The sequence below is a fragment of the Carica papaya genome, chromosome 4 (assembly GCF_054855325.1).
Source record: "Carica papaya isolate Zhongbai chromosome 4, ASM5485532v1, whole genome shotgun sequence".
Classification (NCBI taxonomy): domain Eukaryota; kingdom Viridiplantae; phylum Streptophyta; class Magnoliopsida; order Brassicales; family Caricaceae; genus Carica; species Carica papaya.
Window position 1 is genome coordinate 21,224,534 of NC_142312.1, and position 21,847 is coordinate 21,246,380.

The following is a 21,847-nucleotide window of genomic DNA, read 5'->3' on the forward strand; positions in this document are numbered from 1 at the left end:
TTCTTTGCGGTGCTTGTGCAGGTTTTCATTCTCTAAAACTCTGAACTTGGGAACCAAGTGAATTAGGCCAGATTTCAGCTCGAAAGCTATGTCCAGATCTGGACAAGTGATGCAGAGAGGCTGCTGGTTAGTAGGTGGTGTTGTAAAATACCTCAAGGTGCGTTCCTCAACCATATGCTCTGTTTCTGCTTCTATTTCGATTGATGTGTTGTTTTCTTTAAAACTTGTACTCTATTGACACGTTTTCTTCTTCATCTTGGTTTGTTTCCTTATATTCTTGGCATATTTCTTAATTTCTTGATAATAAAGAATAAGTTCTCCACGATCAAACCCGGTCATAAAAACAAAGAAAAAAAAAATTAGTAACTCTCAATTCCCCAGCAATTGTGTCGAAATTTGATGAGTGTCGAATCTACCAGAAATAAATTCCTAAGTAACCAATAAAACAATATTGTAGTTGTGGTAAGAAGAGTCAAATCCACAGAGAATTGGAAAATAATTTTCTTCCTTGACCAACGAATAAAAATGAATAAGAGAGGTTTTGTAGAATCTAATATGCAAAATATAAAATATACAACGAGCTGAGTAATATTAAAAAAAACTCTTGGCTATAAATTAGAAACTAAAACAATTATAAGAAGGATTATTAGTTGACGAAATAGTTAGTTCCAGTAATTTAATTGATCATAGATGTAAAAATTCATTTTACTCAAAATATGGCAAATCAATTATAGTTGTCAGAAACGTTCTGATAACTAATTCTTTCTTATTCGTGAACCAACCAAGAAACGTTCGTTAGTTGGTTAGCAGTCTTAAGAATGTTTAGAAAATTTAACTTGTCGATGGCCTTGAGAGTTAGAAAGACCTAATTCAAGTTGTCTGATTTAAAATATGTTTTATATTTATTCAAAGTTGAATAAAAATTATTCTAATAAGATTTACATTAGTGGAAATTTTGTTTAGATATATATTTTTTTTAGCTTAAAAGAAAACCGAACTGGTTAAAGTTAAATATTGTTTAATTCTAATCTCGACCCATGTATAAAAATATAAAAGAATTCAATATAGTTTTCAATCTAGATTAGACAAGACTAAATTACAAGAAAATATCAACTTTTATTTTTAAGCACTAAATGTTGAAAAAAAAATAAAAAACTATATTTATGTGATGATAACTGAAGAAAAGCCTAATGACAAACAGGAGGTTCCTACGAAAATTGAAGGGCGAAAAAGGTTAAGCCATAGTGTGCTTCCTTGACAGACTCATAAGGATTCCCAAAAAGAAAGTACCTAAGATGAATTCACCCAGGCACACGACCAAGGTAGTGAATCAGGGATAAAAAAAGAGTAACTGGATCCAAGCCTTGGCCTAAAAAGAGGAAGAATTAGAAAAAATGGGAAACAAGAAAATTATTGGGTCTCATGGCCAAGAAAAGACTCGATCCATGAATCTTGGCCCAAAAGGAAGCCCAAAACATGATTTGGGCATGGATACCCATTAAGTACACCTGTGTAGCCCTTCACACATATGAACCATAGCCCTTCACATATGTGAACCATAGCCCTCACACATGCGACCACTTTACCCTAATGGAAAAGCATGTGGGGCATGCGTGCAACAACACCCACACACCACATAGCGCGCACAAAGGCACATGACTGCCCAGCTGCATACGCAACAACTACACCTATACGGACAGGTCAACCTACACAAAATAGCATGCGTACACATGCACGCGGGCAACCAAGCACACGTGCAACCCATACACATGTTCAGGCCGCATCAGGTAAAGGATTTCTGCGTGCCCATTCCACGCGACCCACGCACTTGCGCAGTTCCAGCATCTGACCCGTGCGTCTCTAATAAGCTATCCGCACGAGCCACCTAATTTTGAGTTCTTTTGGACTTCTTTTCTTGCTTTTCCAAGTTTTTCAAGGATTCTAAGACTTCTACAATTTACCCCATCTGTTTAAGGAGAATTTCAACTTAAATTGGAAGTCCAAGGAAGATCAAGCTACTTGAAAATTTGGATAAGAAGAAAATAATGTTTTATTAATTATTTTTATTAAGTTAGGATAAGAACAAATTATTTTAATAGTCTAAGAATGTGGATAAGAATTTATAATCTTATTCTACTAGAATTAGTCAATAAAATTCTATATAAAGGCTTTAGTCCTTAGGATATAATCATGACTTTTGAGATTAATAAATTAAGCTTTTGTTTTCTTTAAAATTAGCTTTGGCTAATTTCTTTGATTGTTCTTCAAAGTTAGGGAGCTTTCAAAAGTTTTCTTTAGTTGAAGAGTTGCAATCGACTTATCAAGTAAGTCGTGACATCTTTTCTTCTTCTTTTATTTTCTCTATTGTCTTGTTTTTACATGTTATTTAGGTGAGTATAAATTCAAGTAGGGAGGGAGAATTAGATGGTTAAATCTTCTAATTGTATGCATTGATTGAGGTTCTCGGAGTCAAAACGATCCTCCCCATACCTTTCCGTGTCAGTTAGTATAAGAGCTTGGGCTCTTAATGAACCTATTATCTTTATAGTTTTATCATTCTTGTTCATAAATTAGCAATTCAACTTTATTGATTGCTAGTTCATTTTGTATATCGCTTGGATTCATATTATCTATTTAATTGAAGTAGTTTTATGTTTTTTTCATTAGTAAAAAAAATACAAATCAAAAACTCAAAAAATATCTCAATTGTACCTTATAAGGCAATTGGCAAATTGTTTGTATTTAAGAAATACAAAAGAAGAGTAACTACCTTGTTGTGTGATGGAAAACCTTTAAAGTGTGAAAGGAAGAGTAAATCACCTACCAAGTATGCATGAAAACTTTTGTTTTCATTCTGGTGCATAAAGTAAAGAAAGATTAACTCACGTCGGTGAACAAAAACCATTGTTTCACGTTTATTTTTTGTTTTACATTCTAAAATTTTACAACAATGTTGTATAAACAAACTTGACCAGTCGTAGAGCGTAGTCATCATCGAGGTAGTATAACTAGGAGACACCTTCCAATTATATCCATCGGGATTGATCGGATCCTTTATGCTTTAAGTCCGTACTTTTTTCTTTGTGATCTACGTTTTTATCCTTTCAGAGTGCTTTTGTTCCAGTACATACTTAAGTGACTAACCATTTCTAATTACTCAACCAATAAAAAAAGCACACCATTATTATTTTTTTTGTTTGTTTCTTAGCTTTTGTAGAAATCAAATTCCCTTATGATTCCTTATTATGTCATTAAGACTAACCTATAGATCTTAATCTAAGTGGATCCGATTTCGAACGCTCAACTCGACAGAAGAAGTTGTAGTGTGAGAGATTGTGAGGTAAACATGCACGAAGATGAGGGACAGTTTATTTAGTTTCAATAACCTTTGTCTTTACAGGAACATCGCTATGTCTCACCAAAGTGCCAATAGTAGACCCGTCACCATGAAAGAGAGGATCATAAACATGTTTACCAAGCTGAGTGTCCATATGGGGAACATGACTGCACGAATAGATCGGGCAGAATGGGGAAGCAGCTGCACCTGTGCTCAACGCCAAATAATGCAGAATGAGATAAGATCTTGTAGGGATGATATGGGTAACAGCTGAGGAGATCGACGATAAGAAGTGGGAGGAGATTTCATTACCTTTAAGCTGTAAATACTAGCTTTCCAATGGATAATAATGTTGAGGTCTACCTAAAATGGGAACAAAAGGTCGATCGCATCTTTGGTTGCCGCAACTACAGTGAAGAGAAAAATCTTAAGTTGGCAACCTTTGAATTTACTGAATATGTCTCAATCTAGTGGAATAAGTTAGTTGCTCTCAAAGAATGAGATGGAGATGAATCTATCTAAATCTGAAGAGAGTTAAGATCCATCATGAAGAAATAGTTTGTACCATCCCATTTTGATAGGGACATGAACCTGAAGCTACAGCGTCTGACTCAGGGTTCCAAGATAATAAAAAAATATCATAAGGAGATGGAGATCACCATGATTTGAGGTAGGGTTGAAGAACAACCAGAAGCTACTATGTTTCGGATCTTAGAGGCCCTAAACAAGGAGATTGTCAATATCCTTAAACTACAAAACTATGTCGACTTTGAATAAATGGTACATAAGATTACCAAAATTGGAAGGTACTTGAAAGGTAGAGTAGCTACTAGGGGGTTTATCAGTGCCACCCCTCAAGTCACTCAGAGATGGGTTAGAAGGGCTGAGAAAGAGGATTGAGGAAAAGAAGGGTAAGTAACCTTTTAGGAACACAACAGGTAACCCTAAGGCACATGCTACAAAATAGAGCAACATTAAGTGTTTTAAGTGTTTGAGGGTTGGACATATTTTATTTCAATATTCCAATCAACGTGCAATGATCATACGAGATGATGAGATGTCATCAGTGATCATAAGAGTGGCAGTGAATAGGAAGACATGCCATCATTTGGAGCTAGTGAAAAAATTATTTGTGACATCTCCAATACTAAAATAGAGCATAAGGATGTCAAGTACAGAAACAGATTACGAGTGCATTTAAAAATAATTTTATGTAACATAATAAATATATTACAATCCCTTATAAAATAAGTTTATGTTCTAAATGTTACAATACTGAGGCAACACAAAAATAAATACACGCCTCTCCAAAAGTGGACTCATCAGAGTGCAGAACAAAACATGCGCTCATAATGGTTCATGGATCCACGGGATCCTCGAAGGCTTTAATGGGTAAGTCAACGAGTGGTTCCTCATTATTGTCCTTATCTTGGAGGGGCATGGAAAAGGGTGAGTTCTGTAAACTCAGTAAGAAAAATTTTATTTAAACAACATTACTAAGATTTTAAAGGTTCATTAAATTAAAAATGTACCGCTAATCAGTTACCGTCGCATGGTCATATCATGGGTTCATTTCAAATATAAGAAAACATTTCTTTTTATTTTAATTAGAAAGAGGTCAACATCAAGACAATCATATCATGGTCATAATCACATCATATATAAAATAAAGAAAATTAAACAAACCATGTCATGATTTCTTTCATATTTTACCTATTCTTCGCATGAAACCGTTTCGACTTATATCTATTGACAGCAATACGGATTTCTGACTACCACTGTGGAATGACAAAGTTCATTTTATTTTTAGCAAATTTACAACTTGCTAAACCATAGCACATTTATAGCTTTCCAAACTATGACACATTCTATGAACACGGGTCGTGCCAGCCACAGTGATCCTACATGTAAACTATAGTCACAACTGTATGTCGCTACAGTGACCCCTACAATCGTATCACGTAACCACTCTCATTAGAGGGTACGCTTCCATCCACAGGGAGTAGTCTTCTCACGTCTTTTCAGAGCATATGGGGGAGAAACAGAACCCCTCAAAGATAAAAAGCCTAACATATCATATTTAATTTACATGTCATGCATACATGTTCAACCTTTATTTTACATGTTTGTCAATTAATATCATCCTTGATGAATACAAATCTCAACGTATTATTTCTCATTGTATCATCATAATCATATTATTCAATTATTTTATTTTAGCATTAATATGACACTAATCATGCAAATATCATAGAACTTATAAACATATGTATTTATAGATTTTCTTAACAAATTAAGCATGTATCCTATCATTTCATTTATTAATCTAAAAATACCCCTTAAAACATATAAATAAATACCAAACTTCTCTTACTGAAAGCTTGTAGTTTTCCTATGTTTTTCTTTTCTTATTTTCTTTCCTTATCTCTCTTTAGCTCTATCTCTCTCTAGAATTGCTTTCGTGAGTGGAAATGAAGATGAAGTGATGAAGGAATGGTGGAAAGAGGTCCATCTTTATTGAAAAAATTGGACTATTAGATTTTTTTCAACTGGCACAAATCCATGAAGAGAGAGGGAGGGAAAAAGTTGACCGACGCGACACAACAACTGACGGACGTGATTAACAAATGGCCGACGAGACAGCAACATGATAGCATCATGAAGGCTGAGGGCACGCCGGCCAAGGGACGATGCACGCCTCCCAAACAGTTGTGGTACGCAGGGCCCGCACAGGCAAGGAAAATTTCTCGCATCTTTTCTACAAGATTTCTCCACCATTTTCTTCCTCTGTTTTTTCTAAAATTTTAAAATTAATGATAAATTAAAATAATAAGTGAATAAAAATAAACTTTAATTTAAACCCAAAATCATACGGAAATTAAAAACATAAATTTAAATAGTTAACGGCCTTAGGGCCCGAATAAATAGAGGTTTTACACAACACAATTAAGCGCAAAGGTTTCGGGGTGTTACAGTATTGCTCAACTAGTTCAGAGAGATGTGTTTGTGATGTAACGAACTCTAAACATATAGATTAAGTCAAAAGACATGATTAGAGGGAAACCATCTTCCACTCTAGATGCATGGTTAACAGAAAAGTTTTTAGTGTGATTATTAATGGAGGTAGTTGTACCATTGTTGCCAGCACCTTATTGGTTGATATGGTTGACTTGCATACCGTAGCCTAATCCCTACAACTGGTTAGATAATAATGAGGAGATTAGCATCACCAAACAGGTATGAGTTCTATTTTTTTTTTTTGGTAAGTATGAGGATAAGATATTGTGTGATATTATTCCTATGCAAGTAGGATACTTATTTCTAAGAAGACTATGGCAATACAACCGAGATGTTACTCACACTGGTGGAAATAACCATTATTCAGTACGTATGGGAGGTCTTACTCATGTCCTGACTCCCTTATTAAGAAGGGAAGCGTATGAAGACTAGCTTAAAATTAAAAAATCTTATGATGAGTTCGTAGGATGGCAGACAGAGGGAGACAATGTCCCCACAGGAACTAAGAATTATTTCCTTGTGCAGGAACAAACAGATGTTCCAAGCTACTCCATTGATTGCTTGGTATTTTTTGTAGCCTCTTTGTATTTGGATAAGAAGTTACATAAAGTGCAGATTCGATGATAAATCCTCTCAAAGAAAGGGGGATAATATGATAATAACTGAGGAAAAGGCTAGTGACAAACAAGAAGTTCATATGAAAACCAATGGGTAAAAAAGGTTAAGCAATAATGTGTTTACCGAACACACTCAGAAGTATTCCTGAATAAAAAGTATCCAAGATAAATCCACCCAGGTACAGGCCCAAGGTAGTGAATCAGGGACTCAAAAATGATTAACTAGATCCAGTCCTCGGCCTAAGAAGTTAGAAAATAGATAAATTATTGGGTCTCATAGCCAAGGAAAGACTCGGTCTATGAATCCCGACCTAAAAGGAAGCTCAAAACATGATTTAGGCATGGATACCCATTAGCTACATGTGTATAGCCCTTCACATGTGCGAACCATGACCCTCGCACATGCGGCCACTTCACTCATATAGACAAGCAGCAGATTATCCCAAGTTCTCCAAGGATTCTAAGACTTCTACAAATTATCCCATGTGTTTAAAATGCAAATTAAAGAAGAATTTCAACTCAAATTAGAAGACCAAAGAAGATCAAGCTACTTGAAAATTTGGGTAAGAAGAAAAGAATATTTTATTAATAATTTTAATTATTTTTATTATTTTAATTAAGTTAGGATAAGACTCAATGATTTTAATATTTTTATATTTGTTTTCTACTTAATTATAGTCTAAGAGTTTGGATAGGAATTTGTAATCCTATTCCGATTAGAATTAGTTAATAAAAGTCTATGCAAAGGCTTCAATCCTTAGGATGTAATCACAACTTTTGATATTAATAAAATTATGCTTTTCTTTTCTTCATAATTAGCTTTGTCTAATTTCTTTGAGTATTATTCAAATTCATCAAAGTTAAAGAGCTTTTAGAAGTCTTGTTGAGTCGAAGAGTGGGGATCGATTTATCGAGTAAGCCGTGACATCTTTTCTTCTTCTTTTATTTTTTCATATTATCTTGTTTTTGCATCTCATATAGGTGGGTGTAGATTCAAGTAAGGAAAGGAAATTAGGTGATTAAATATTCTGATTGCATGCATTGGTTGAGGTTTTGGGAGTCAAAACGATCCTCTTATACCCTCCCGCATCATATACAGTACATACTAAATGAATTAATGAATGAATATAAATATGGATTGAACTATAGTAGCATTGAATATTGAATGACTGGACTGAGATATCATTATGAGTTTTTTATGATAATAAATAATTTTTCGAAGAATTTTATATTAACCGAAACATATTAATTTAATAAATAATTTTCTAATAATATTAGAGAAATAATTGGTTGTTTATTAAATTTTTTAACTGATGAACGGATAAATGATTTATGATTTATGAATTTATTGTTATTTTTAACTTTTATTAATTTATATTCATTTTTTGGATAAATTATTATTTATTTATTTAATTTTATTAATTATAAGTTAGGTGAATAATCTATTATTTATAAATTTATACTAGCTTTAATTATATTAATTTTTTAATTTAAATTTTTTTTATTAGATCTACTTTAGTTTAAGTTGTACTCAAATTTATATGTATATGTATTCTATTAGAGTCGTATAACATCGCATCTGTACTCGAATTGTTAATTAATAAAATTCTCCTGTTAAATTAATTTTCCTAATTTTCTTCATTATTATTTTAATTTATTTTGCATAATTTTTGCAAAATAGAAATTATTTCTAACTAATCGGTTTAATCTTCAATAAATATTTGAGGACTAGATGCGAAAAATTTTGAAATTTTGAAATTTTGCCTTAAAAATAATAAATTAAGGGTTTAGGGACCCAAATGAAATAAATCGGGACATTTGAGAGTCTTTTATAAATTGAAATTGAGCCTAGGGACCTAGATGAAAGAGAATCGTTGATTTAAGAGCCTTCTATAATTTTAAAGAAACAGGACATGTTAGGGCATGGCATATACAGAGATCCTATTCGAGCGCACTGTTTGGGTGACATGTGTAATAGTTCAAAAATAACTTCAAGTTAATTTATTGTGTTTAATATATTTATTTAGTATTTATATGTGTTTGAAAATATATAATAAGGTTAAGGATATAGTTTAGACTCAAACGGGAAGAAAAACTGAGAGACACGTAGAGAGGTTTATAATGGTTTGTTCTTTGAGCCTTATGGGTTTATATGGGCCTAAAGGAGTCTAATGGGCTCTATTTCAACTCAAATTTGGAGTCAAATGAAAAAAGGATGAATAAAGATAACGAAGCAAATGGAAGAGTGTGGAAGAATCTAGAATAAATATGAGGAGACACAAAAAAAAAGTGAAAACCTTTTAGATGAAGTGATATAATGAAAAGTGGTAACTTTTAAATAAAGTGGCATAATAAAAAAATGATAACTTTTATATGAAGTGCCTAATAAAAAGTGACAACTTTTAGATGAAGTAACAACTTTTAGATGAAGTGACATGGTGGAAAAGAGGCAATTTTTCTCTCGTGGCTCCCCACTTCTGTAAGTAGGGGATGAGGGAATGGAGGAGGGGACATTGTGGATGGTAGAGAAAGAATGAGAAATATAGAGGCAAGGGAAGAAGAAAGAATTCAAAGCGTGTGATTTAGTTTTTTAGATAAAAACCTTGGGAGAAACTCGGTTGGAAAACAAAGTAAAAGTAAAAGAAAAGGAAGAAAGCTTAAGGTCAAAAAGAGGTTATAACCCATGATAAAGAAAGAAAGTGATTCAAATCATCCCGGAATGCCGCAAAAGGAATTCGTAAAGCGATAGATAAAAAGAAAATATTTGAAATACAAATGCTTAAGACCTAAGGTAAATGGGTATTATAGATTCATTAGTCTACGTAGTTTTGAAGTATTTTATGTATTTTTATGATAAAAAAAGCACAATGATAGCGTTTAAAAATGACATCATTATCACCTACTTTTGAGTTATTAAACTTGATAATATGCTATCTACTCCGAGTTATTTTCTATGTTTTATTGCAAGAGAAGATATAAAGACAAAATGAGAAAAAATAACATGAAAGAAGAAGAGTTCGTGAAAAGAGTCATCAACTGAGAAACAAGCCTTGGGTAAGGTTTGGGTCCAGTAGACAAACAACTTAGTCATGGGCAAGGCTAAGAGTCCCGCACAGTAGCAGATTTAAATTAAAACAACATGCACTTTTTAAATCTGGAAATATATATCATTCCAGCCAAGATCTATGGCCAAAAATCAAGAAACAAATATTCTGAAAAGCTTGGGATAAGCCAAAAATTACGAAAAATGATCCTAATCAACAAAAGAAAAAAAAACCCCAGCCCCTCTTCTATGAAGAGAGTGGCTGCCAAGTAGGTTCATCACTCCTCTTCGTCCTGACGCCGCACACAACAGCTTATGCTGCTTTTGCAATTTTTTCTTCTTCATTTTTCTTCTTCTCTTTACTTTACAAGAACTTATTTGTGTTAAAAAGTCCATCATGAGTGGTTAATTATTATTTTTTCCTAGTTGATAGATCTAACAAACTTCAGCAATGTATTTGTGAGATTTAATCGAATTGGTTTTATTTTTATTTCAGAGCTGATATTTATTTACTTTTTGTACCTATATATATTTGTTGTTTTGAATCCGTTTGAATAGGGTCCGTCATATGAGAAGAGAAACTGCGAGCAGCTAGCCGAACTCCTCAAATCCGTAATTGTTTGAGTAGTTTTGGCACCCAGTAGCGATCAATACTGCATTGAGGAGGTAAGTAATCTAATTGACCGGTTCATGTGGATAAATCAAGCAACTTGAATCATATCCTTCGAACTCCAAAGGTCTTTACCAAGTTAAATCCTGTGGACATTTTTAGGACTGTTTGGCAGTGAAGAACCAACTAATGAACATTTCTTGATTAGTTTAGGCATAAGAAATGATTGGTTGTTATAATGTTTTAGATAATTATAACTGTTTTACCATATTTTGGATAAAATGAATCCTTGTATCTATGATTAATTACCTTATTGGAGCTAACTATTTCATCAACTAGGAACTTTTTTAATAATTGCTTTAATTTATAACTTATAGCCAAGAGTTTGTTTAACATTATTCTGCTTATTGTTTATCTTATATTTTGTGTATTAGATTCTACAAAATCTCCTGCTTTTTTATTTACATTTTGTTTGTCGGTCAAGAAAGAAAATTAGTTTCTAATTTCCTATGGATTCGATCCTATTTACCATTACTACACTCTTATTTTATTGGTTAATTAGAAATTAATTTTTAGTGGATTCGACACTCATCATGCAAGTAGTTGTTGTGATATTATGGCTTACATATTGTCAGAAAATATTACATTTGTACTTTCGCATGTTCTAAGCAATTATTTGTTAAAGTTTTACTTCGATATAAGTGTTATGTCACATTTTGTTTTCAAAATGTGATTTTTTTATGTTTGCATCACTCATTATGGAAATGAGTTGTTCCAAAAACACGTGCATTATGTTAGGCTTCAATGTGGCCATATATGTCATTTCATGTTCAAGTGTATTAGCAAAGTAATAAGTGTGTATTCATAGATGACTGTTTCGTATTTTATGTATGAAAAATTAGTGTGATCTACGTGCCCTGACCGTTTCGTGTTCGGGGGGTAGCAATGTTTTAAGATAGTCATGTATTTCATTTCATGTTTGGATGCATAGGGAACCAATGATAAGTATGTGTGTCTATGCATAATGTATGGTAATTTATTGATCTTCCATAATAGTGTTGAAGTATACAATGAAGCAATATGAATCCGTTTTCTAATTTCATTAGTCTAATTTAGGTGTTATGTGTTTATTCAATTATGATGCAAGTGCTATGTGACTTTAAAAGTGTTTCCATTTGGTGTACATCATTAATTAAAGAGATGAGTTGTTCTATTCCACCTCCATCATACTAGGACTCAATGTAATTTTGGTGTCCTGTCGTTTCATGTTCGGGGGGTCTCAATGTTATAATTTCCCCATACATGTTGTTTTGTGTTTGGGTGTGTGGTGAATCATGTGATCTACATTTCCTGATTGTTCCATGTTTGGGGGTGGTAGTGTTTCGAGATATCCATTTATGTCATTCTGTATTCGGGTGCATGGAAAACAGATAATAAGTATGTGTGTCTATGCATGATATATGGTAACTGATCAGTCATCCATAATAGTGATGAAGTGTAGTTCATTATACAGTGTAGCAATGTGAATTCGTTTTCAATTCATATATCTGTTTTATGAAAATATATAATATATATGTTTTCGTTGTATATAAAAGCTATATGTTGCATCTATTAGTCTGTGATTTCATAATATTGTCTTATTGGGATTATATATCTCACCCTTCTATCACCTTTCAAATACCAAAGAGATCGCTGCAAAGTAAGCGGTGATACGGACAAAAGTATTTGAAGCTAGACTCTAAGTTTGAGGCTGCTATGTTGTTTTGTGTTTGTATCATTAGAAAGGAAAAATTTTAGAGTCTCGTATCATATGTTTCTATTGTATGTTCAAGGAATGTAATGCTTCTACGAGTCAGTTATGACTAATAAAATTAAGTTATTCAAAATTAAGTTAAGTGTATTTTATGTAAGTAAGTGTGTTATGGTATTATTTCATAAGAAGATGTGTGGTCCATGACAACACAGGGGCACATGTCTATGAGAAGGATTACCCTGATAGTCGGGCTATCACCATGCATGCCTAAGATGTCGTTTAAATGGCAAGGAGTTAATTGCGAAAATCAGAGATGCATAAATAGATGGTTAGGATTCATACGTAGAAAAATAGAGCGACAAAGAATCAACATCCCAAATCATATACGAGGAAGATCCAACGGTTAAGATCCAAAATACGAGTGAAAAGACGATTTTGCCCCTCAAGTTAAATTGATCAAATGGCCAAGATGCATTGCATGGTGACAGACGACCAAGACCTTTTTTCTTCTTTTTACCCCCAATTATATAAGTGTCTTCTTCTTCCTTCGATTGCGAAAACAGCCCAATATGAGAGGGAACCCAATTGTAGTGAGAGAAAGAGCTGGAGGAGAGAAACCCTATTATAAGAGAAAGAATATAAGAGAGTACATATGTGTTTCTTATGAATGGGAAGTTATAGATGGCCAAGGGGAAGCCAAAAACCTGTGGAACTCGATGAACCTTTTCGGGTCATTATGAAACTAGCCTTTAAGAAAATGGTAAGTTCTTCCTTCCCCCCTCTACCATTATTTATGGCTCCTAATGGTTATGCATCGAGTAAATACATGTGTTTACAGGACTTCAACATGTTCACCTAGACTCAGAGCCAAGAGGGAACCTTTCAACATACAAGAACCCAAACTGCCCTCACTAAGCTCTCAAAATCGTGACTTCAAGAATCTTTTTGTATCATTTCTTATTAGCTTCAATTAGTATGATGTATATTAATGTAGCTTAGTGATAGTATAATACTTAAACGATAAGAAAAATGGATAAAAATAATCATGCATCTATTTAAACTATAGAGAAACCTCAGGTTCGTTCATTGACTTGAGAAGATAAGGTCCTGTACATGTCATTTTTGGATGATTTTTAGGGTGTTTAAACAAGGTTGGTGAAGGATTTGCGTGAAAAAACTTATAAGTAATTTTGGTACTCTAAATCCAAAGAAAAATTAGGATTTATGGTAAAAATTTTGCTAACTTGGTGTTGAAAATGGAAACATGTGCAGGTGGAAGAAAAAACCAACTGAAAATGAGACCTGGACATTTTTGAGGCAATACAAATTGTCAGGATAGGGTCTAGGCTGATAATTTCCAAAAATTCCTTGTTGTGTTTACATTCTATTTACCTAGATATGATTTTTGCTTGCTTACTTTAATTTTTCCTTGCATGAGAAATCGATTATGCTTGCATTTTGCCTCTTGCATGGTGTAAATGAAGTTTGCATAAGAAGGACATGGTAAGCTAAGTGACACATAATAAAGGCTTTAAGAAATTTGAAAGAATATGTAAAGTGGACTCATGGTTATATACTAATGTGGTTTAAAATATAAAATTTCAATCAATTTAAAAATGTGGGTTAATCGGCATGCATGATAACTAAATTATGGTTTATGAAAATAATTTGGAAAGGACTAGTAAGAAAGTTTTTAAAGATGGTTAGATTAGCTTATAATAGGATCAACAAAATTTTAAAATAATGGATAAAAAGGGGCTTGTAGTTTAATTGAAATTAATACTTTAAGGGTGATTTAATTATTTAGTAGATAGAATCGGATATATTAAATTGGATGAGTGAGTTGAAAAACAAAAAGTATCAGTAATTGCGATATCCCAAGTGCTAATCAAGACAAATAGATGTCAGATATAGAAACAGACGAACGAGTGCATGATAAAAGTTTATGTAGCGGAACCAATTAATACAAATCCCTTACAAATATATATGAGTTCTAATTACATACATATAATTGAGGCTAGAAATGGCTACTATTACAAAATTAAAACACAAAAGAATGTCACTTCTTTCACTATGCTATTGGACTTATCAGAGTGCGGAAACTATTATGCCCTCAAGTTTTGTGGATCCACAGGATCCTCATAGACTTCCAGGGATAGGCCAGCCTGCAGTTCTTCATTTTCTTCCTCATCTGGAGGGCATGGAAAGAGTAAGTTCCATATACTCAATAAGGAACACAGTATTTAAATAAAATCATAAAGTTTTAAAAGAAAATTATTTTAACAAAAATACTTACTATTTGGCTACTTCGTAGACCTATCTTATATTATGAAAATAATTTATTTATTAAGAAAACAGTATGTTAACATAATCAAAACAGACACACATCAAACTAGATAATAGAAAAAATTAAATAAATTATGAAATGCTCAAATTTTCATTTTATGCTTCGCGAAGTCATTGTAACTTCCATCTCTGAATGCAGATACTAATTTTCAACTACCCATGTGGAATCACTATATCAGATACAGATAATAGTAATTTCTTTAGGCACAATTTTGGTTAGCCAAACCATAGTACGATCTACGACCACAATCGTACCAACCATAGTGGTCCTATTAGATATCTACAGTCACAATAGTACTTAGCCAAAAGTGACCCCTAACAAATATTCGTGTTACTACTCTCGTCAGAGGGTACGCCATCATCCACAGGGAGCGGTCTTCTTACGTCTTTCCAGACCATATGGGGGACGAGGACACAGATACCCCGGATGGGGTTAGGGGAACAGATACTCCTCAGAGATAAAAAGCCTAACGAGACACTTGATGTATTATGCATGTCAGTAGAGATACATACTTTGGACCATTCATGCTTCATTCTACTTTTTCTTTTTTTTGTTTCTTTTATCTTTCCAGATAACAATACCGAATTCATATTAATTTTATTACATATAAAATATCAAGTGTCTATAAATCACATAGTATGCTTGAAAATAAGAACAGTTCAGCTTATAAGACCTACAAACACATAAGCATGCAAAACAAGCAAAGTAGTAGTTATCATAACTTAATAATTTTTTCTTTATCTAACAATACTCTTTAAGAAGTTGAAAGAAATATTAAATTCCTTATCGAAACCTTGATATGTTCTCATTCACCGTTCTTTTTTTCTTTCCCTCCTTCTCTCTCTAAATCACTCTCTTTCTCTTTCTCTCTCTTTAAGTCTTGAAAAATGGAAGAATTGAAGTGTGGGGAAGAGTGGGAAGGAAATGCCTATTTATAGAAATTTAGAACTGTTGGATTCGCGCTAAGTGGCAAAATCCAGTGAAAAGAGAGAGGAAAAATATGTTCGGCACGAAAAAACAGGGAGAAAGGCCTCCTCCGCCTGCAGTGGCAAGGCGCCGCCCGAGGCGACGACGACGCACTCCTTAAGGTGGCAGTGGCCCGCCCAGTGCGCTGTAGGCTCGCCTGCAGGTGCACAGGCCACCTGCCACGTGTGTAGGGCTTATGCACACTGAGCGCCATGCGTGCAGGCCTACTGCGCCCAGACCCCAAACGCACAGGGGCCTATCCACGTAGGCCTACTGCATGGACAACGTGCACAAAGTGTGCAGTGCCTGTCCCCGCTTAACGTGACGCCCAGACAACCACTCCTTGAGGTGGTAGTGGCCCTCTCAGCGCACTACAAGCTAGCCTACGAGCGTACAGGTCACTTACCACACGCTCAAGGACTAGGCGTGCTGAGTGCCGCGCGTGCAGGCCTACCGCGTGTAGACCCCAGGCGCAAAGGGGTCAATCCGCATAGGCCTACTGCGCGAACAGTGCGTGCACAGTGTGCAGCGCGTGAGGTGACGCGTGGACAGCGTGCCTGCACGCGATAAGACGCACACAGGGTCTAACCCCGCACCCCACGCGTGGATGGGACGTGTGCGCTATGTGCAAGTCTTGCATCCACTGTGCGCGTGTGCGCGCGCGAACAGTGCATAGGCATCCCACCCGGGCAGCTTTCCTTCCCTACAAGATTTTTTCTGCGGAATTGTTTTTCTCGTTTCATCGTTTTTTTCCGAATTTTCCATTTGTTTACTAAAATAAAATAAAAAATATAAATGCAATTAAATTAAAATTAAATAAAAATAATTAAAATAAAATGATATTAAATTAAATTAAATTAATAAAAACTTAGCAAGATTCACATTTTATGATAAATAATATGCGAAGTAAATTAAATGAGTTCAATGTGGCCTAAAGGTCCAAATAAATAGGGTTTTTTAAATTAATTAAGTACAGTGACAGGAGGCGTTCTACAATCCCTCCACCTTAGAAAACTTTGATCCCTAAATTTGTTTCGAAGAAGTCCGAATACTTCTCCATTATCTCACTTTCTAACTCCCACGTTGCTTCTTCTGGGGTATGATGCTGTCATCATACCTTCACCATGGGAATCGTCTTGTTTCACAAGACCTTGTCGGTCCACCCAAGAATCTCCACGAGAACCTCCTCATAGGTCATATCGGCTTATACCTGCACCTCATCGCGAAGAATAATATGAGAAGGGTCAGAGTGGTACCTCTTTAGCATCGAGACGTAAAAACCATCATGTAGACCCGTAAACTCTTGGGATAAAGTGAGGCAGTATGCCACGGGTTTAATTCCTCGATGATCCAAATCGCATTTTTCCAAATCGAGTGCTTAACTTCCCCCTTTTTCCAAAGCTCATTTTTCCTTTATAGGGAAAAACCTTGAGAATACCTGGTCTCCCACGACAAATTCCAAGGGTCGTCTAGGATTATTGGAACAACTCTTCTAATGGCTCTGAGCAGTGTCCAAGTTCTTACAGATGATTGCGACATTCTCAATGGTTTCTTGAATGAAGTCTGGTCCCAAATGGCGCTGTTTTCTGACCTCACTCCAATAAGTGAGAGAACGACAAGGCCTTCCATACAATGCTTTATACTGAGTGATGCCGATGCTGGAATGATAACTGTTATTGTAAGAAAATTCACATGGGAGAAGTTACTCATACCAGTTATCGCTAAAGTCAAGAACACAAGCACGCAACATATCTTCTAATGTCTAGATCGTGCGTTACGACTGACCATCCGTTTGGGGATGATAAATGGTACTGAAATACAATCCAAACCCCATAGCTTCCTGGAAGCTGTCCCACAAATGGGAGGTGAATCAAGGATCACGGTCAGACACAATGGATGAGGGAACACCATGAAGTCGAACAATCTCATCAACAGATAGGCGGGCTAATTTGCTGGTGGAGTCAGTAGTTCTGATAGGCAGAAAATGGGTAGTCTTGGTTAGTCTATCAACAATAACCTAGATACCATTTTAACCAGAACAAGTTCTGGGCAATTCTGTGACAAAATCCATAGTTACATGCTCCCATTTTCATTTAGGAATCGGCAAACCTTGTAATAAATCACCAGGTCTCTGATGTTCTATCTTAACCCTTAGACAAGTAAGGCATCAGAAGACGTAATCGATTATATCATTCTTCATTCTCGGCCACCAGTACTAACGCTTCAAGTCTCAGTACATCTTGGTATTACCGGGATAGATGGATAGCTTAAAAGTATGGGTGGTCTTGAAAACATCCGCCTTAACAGTGCGGGGACCCAAATTCGGTTCTAAAATCTGAAATGTCTATCATCTTAAAATCTTAAATCAGGAGATTTATCATAAGTGAACTTACCTAGATTCTTGGTGAATTTTGAGTCGGTGGACTGAGCTTCTCAGATTTTCATGAAGAGATATGGCAAGGCTCGAATCTAAGCAAGATAAGTGCCTTTACCATAGTAGTGAAGGCAGAGAGACTGCTAACGTCCATCAATTTCCAACTAGAGGCCATGATTTGAGCCAACACTGCAAACTCTTTTCGACTTAGTGCATCAGCGACTATATTTTCTCCACCGGGGTGATAGATGATATTGCAGTCATAATCGATCTTGCAGTCATAATCCTTCAGGACATCCATCCAGCATCTCAATCTCATATTTAGCTCCATTTGCAAGAGGATATACTTCAAACTCTTGTGATTAGTGTAAATCTCAAAAGTCTGTCCAAACAGCTAGTGACATTATATTTTTAAAGTAAAGATAATGGTTGTCAACTCCAGGTTGTGGGTAGTGTAGTTCCACTCATGAGGCTTCAGCTGTCAGGACTCATAAGCATCAAGACACACCCTAAGCCAATATTAGATGCACCGCAATATACCTGAAATATTCTTGTATTGTTAGAGATGATCAACACAAAGAGCATAGGTAAGATGACACCTCAATTCCATAAAGCTCTCAGTACATTCATAGTTCCAGACAAATGGTACACCCTTCTAGGTGAGTCGGGACAATGAAGTGGAAATCTTAGCAAATTCGTTGATGAATCACAGGTAGTATCCTCCCAAACCAACGAAACTATGTACCTCAGCCACATTGGTGGGCGGATTCCAGTTAACTACTGTTTCAACCTTAAACGGATCCACAAAAACTCTTTCACTCGAAATTACATAACCGAAAGGAACTCGATCCAACCAAAAGGAGAATTTACTAAGTTTAGCATATAGTTGGTTCCCATGAAGGGTCTCCAACACTTCAGTCAAGTGCATTACATGTTCTCCCAGGCTCTTGGAGTACACTAATATGTCATCAATGAATACGATGATGTACTGATCTAGTGCATACCAGAAAACTCTATTCAAGAGGTCCATGAAGACTATAGGAGCATTGATTAACCTGAACGACATTACTCTGAACTCATACATACTGTACCTGCATCAGAAAGCAGTCTTCAGAATATCTTCTTCTTTGACTCTCAGTTGGTGGTATCCCATTCTGAGGTCAATCTTAGAGAAGACTGTGGCTCCATGCAATTGATCAAAGAGGTTATCGATTCAAGGTGAGGGGTACTTATTTTTAACTATCACTCGGTTGAGTTCCCGGTAATTCATACAAAGTCTGAAAGAACCATCTTTCTTTTTCACGAACAACACTGGAGTGCCCTGAGGAGAATGGTTAGGGTAGATAAACTTTCGGGCAATAAGTTTAAAAAGCTGATGTTCCAACTCTGTTAACTCAGCTCGATTCATATGATAGGGGGGCTTCGAAATTTGCTGGGTTCCGGGCAACAACTCAATTAAGAACTCTACTTCTCACAGGTGAGGTAGACTAGGAAGTTTGATGGGAAAAACATTTGAAAAGTTGCAAACAGTTGGTATGAAACATACAGCAGGATCAACACCCATATTCTTGTTTATCCAATTATTAGGAAAAATAATAACAATAATGTTATTCATTTTTCAGGGATCATAAAGTTATAATTTTACTTTCACGATTGATTATTGCTCTATATTTCTCTAACAAGTCCATTCCTAATATCGCATTAAATCCTACAAAATCTAACAGCATTAGATTCACAAATACTTTTATTCCTGAAGCTTTTATTTTATAAACTTTATATACATAGTGAGCTTTTAATAATCCCCTAGAGGGAGTCTCTACCGTCGATGTTTCTGCTAAAGGTTCTGGCCTAAAATCAACATTACCAGCAAATGCACAGGAAATAAAAGAATGAGTAGCACTTGTATTGTTCAAAGCCTTGGTAGAAGTATCATGGATAGAAAGCATACCCTAGATGAGAGCATGAGTGGGGAGAACACCGAGTTCATCTAGGTGGTACACGCATCCCTAAGCTACAGGCCTAGCTACATCTTTCGGTCCCTGAGGGTAGTTTTTTATAAGATGTTGGGAACTTATACACCGATGGCAAGCGTGATTGATACGCTGACAAGGCAGGTCACTATGCGGGCGACCACAATGCTGACAAGGTTGATTAGGTTGAGTAGGTTAGACTGCAAGTGGTGGCAAGGTAGGGTGAAGAGCAACTCTAGTTTGTTTATCTGGGTGGCTACTTACTGGATTAGGCAATCTCCTCCTAAGCTGTTAGGGTTGTTGTTCGGTACGAACTCGGGCAATACATTAGTGTTTAGCCAAGATGAGGTCTTCAACCAACTGAGCATGTTTTAGCACCTTCGCATACGAGCTGAGTCTCAGCATCGCCACCCGGTCATAGATGTCGGCACGAAGGCCCTTTAGAAACTTCCTAACTTTTTGGCTTTCAAGAGTGACCATTAAAGGAGTAAACCTAAACAGTTGGACAAAATCAGCTGCATACTGGGCAACCGTCAGATTTTCTTAGCAGAGATCCTGAAATTCCACCTCCTTCTTTTCTCGGACCTAAGCAAGGAAGAAGTTATCAAACAATGCATCCATAAAAACTTCTCAGGTTGTAGGGGTAGGTAGAACCTTTTTCTTGAGTCACCACCAGTGTTCGGCTTCACCGTTTACCATAAAAGCTTCTAGGGGAACTTTTTGTTCCTCAGTCAGGTCTAGGACAGAGAAAAACTTCTCTATCTATAGAATCCAGACTTCGGCTACTAAGGGGTCAAGGCCATCTTTAAAATATAACGGATTAAGCTTCATAAACTCCATTATGTTGTGGGAAATGGATCTCTTGGCTATTCGGTATTTGGGGGCAGGAGGTGGACAAGGGTTGGCTTGATTTTGTCCTACAGCCACAATCAATCCTTGGATGGCTCAGAAGAGTTCGGCAAATTCAGCCTTGGTCGGGTGATCTGGGTCTTCATGTCACTCAGTATGCTCTACAGATAGTCTTCCTCGCGTCATTCCTACAGAAAAAAGGAAGACACGAGTTGGTGGTCTAAAATTTTTTGATAAGAAGACTTATTCTTCCTAGTTACTTCTAAGGGTCTTTCTACCTAAGCCTCAGTGTAAGGGATTTTATCCTTGATCCGCGTAAAATCTAACTCTGATACCATCTGGGACATCCCAAGTGCGAATCAAGGCAAATGGGTGTCAGATATAGAAATAGAACAACGAGTACATGATAAAAGTTTATGCAGTGGAACCAGTTAATACAAATCCATTACAAATATATGTGAGTTTAAATTACATATATATAACTGAGGCCAGAAGTAGCTACAATTACAAAATCGAAACACAAAAAAAAATCACTTCTTTCACTATGTTATTGGACTCATCAGAGTGCGGGGACTGTCATATACTCAAGTTTTGTGGATCCACAGGATCCTAATAGACTTTCAGGGGTAGGTCAGCCTGCGGTTCCTCATTTTCTTCCTCATCTTGGGGGGGCATGAAAAGAGTGAGTTCTATATACTCAGTAAGGAAAACAATATTTAAATAATATCGTAAGGTTTTAAAGGTGAATTATTTTAACAAAAACACTTACTATTTGGCTACTTTATAGACTTATCTAACATTATGAAAATAATTTATTTATTAAAAAAACAATACATTAACATAATCAAAAAAGACACACATCAAACCAGATAATAGAGAAAATCAAATAAATTATGAAATATTGAGATTTTTGTGTCATGTTTCATGAAGTCGTTACAACTACCATCTCTGAAGGCAGATATA

At 35.5% G+C, this 21,847-nt stretch overlaps 1 long non-coding RNA gene across 1 annotated transcript in view; it reads left to right on the forward strand.

Moving 5' to 3' along the window:
* The window catches only part of LOC148266447 (uncharacterized), a 34,061-nt gene extending 23,066 nt beyond the window's left edge, over positions 1-10,995 (forward strand). The window contains exons 2-3 of the long non-coding RNA XR_015818528.1: positions 22-157; positions 10,574-10,995. This is a non-coding gene — a long non-coding RNA (uncharacterized LOC148266447). The remainder of the gene's footprint in view (positions 1-21; positions 158-10,573) is intronic.
* The last annotated feature ends 10,852 nt before the right edge of the window (positions 10,996-21,847 follow it).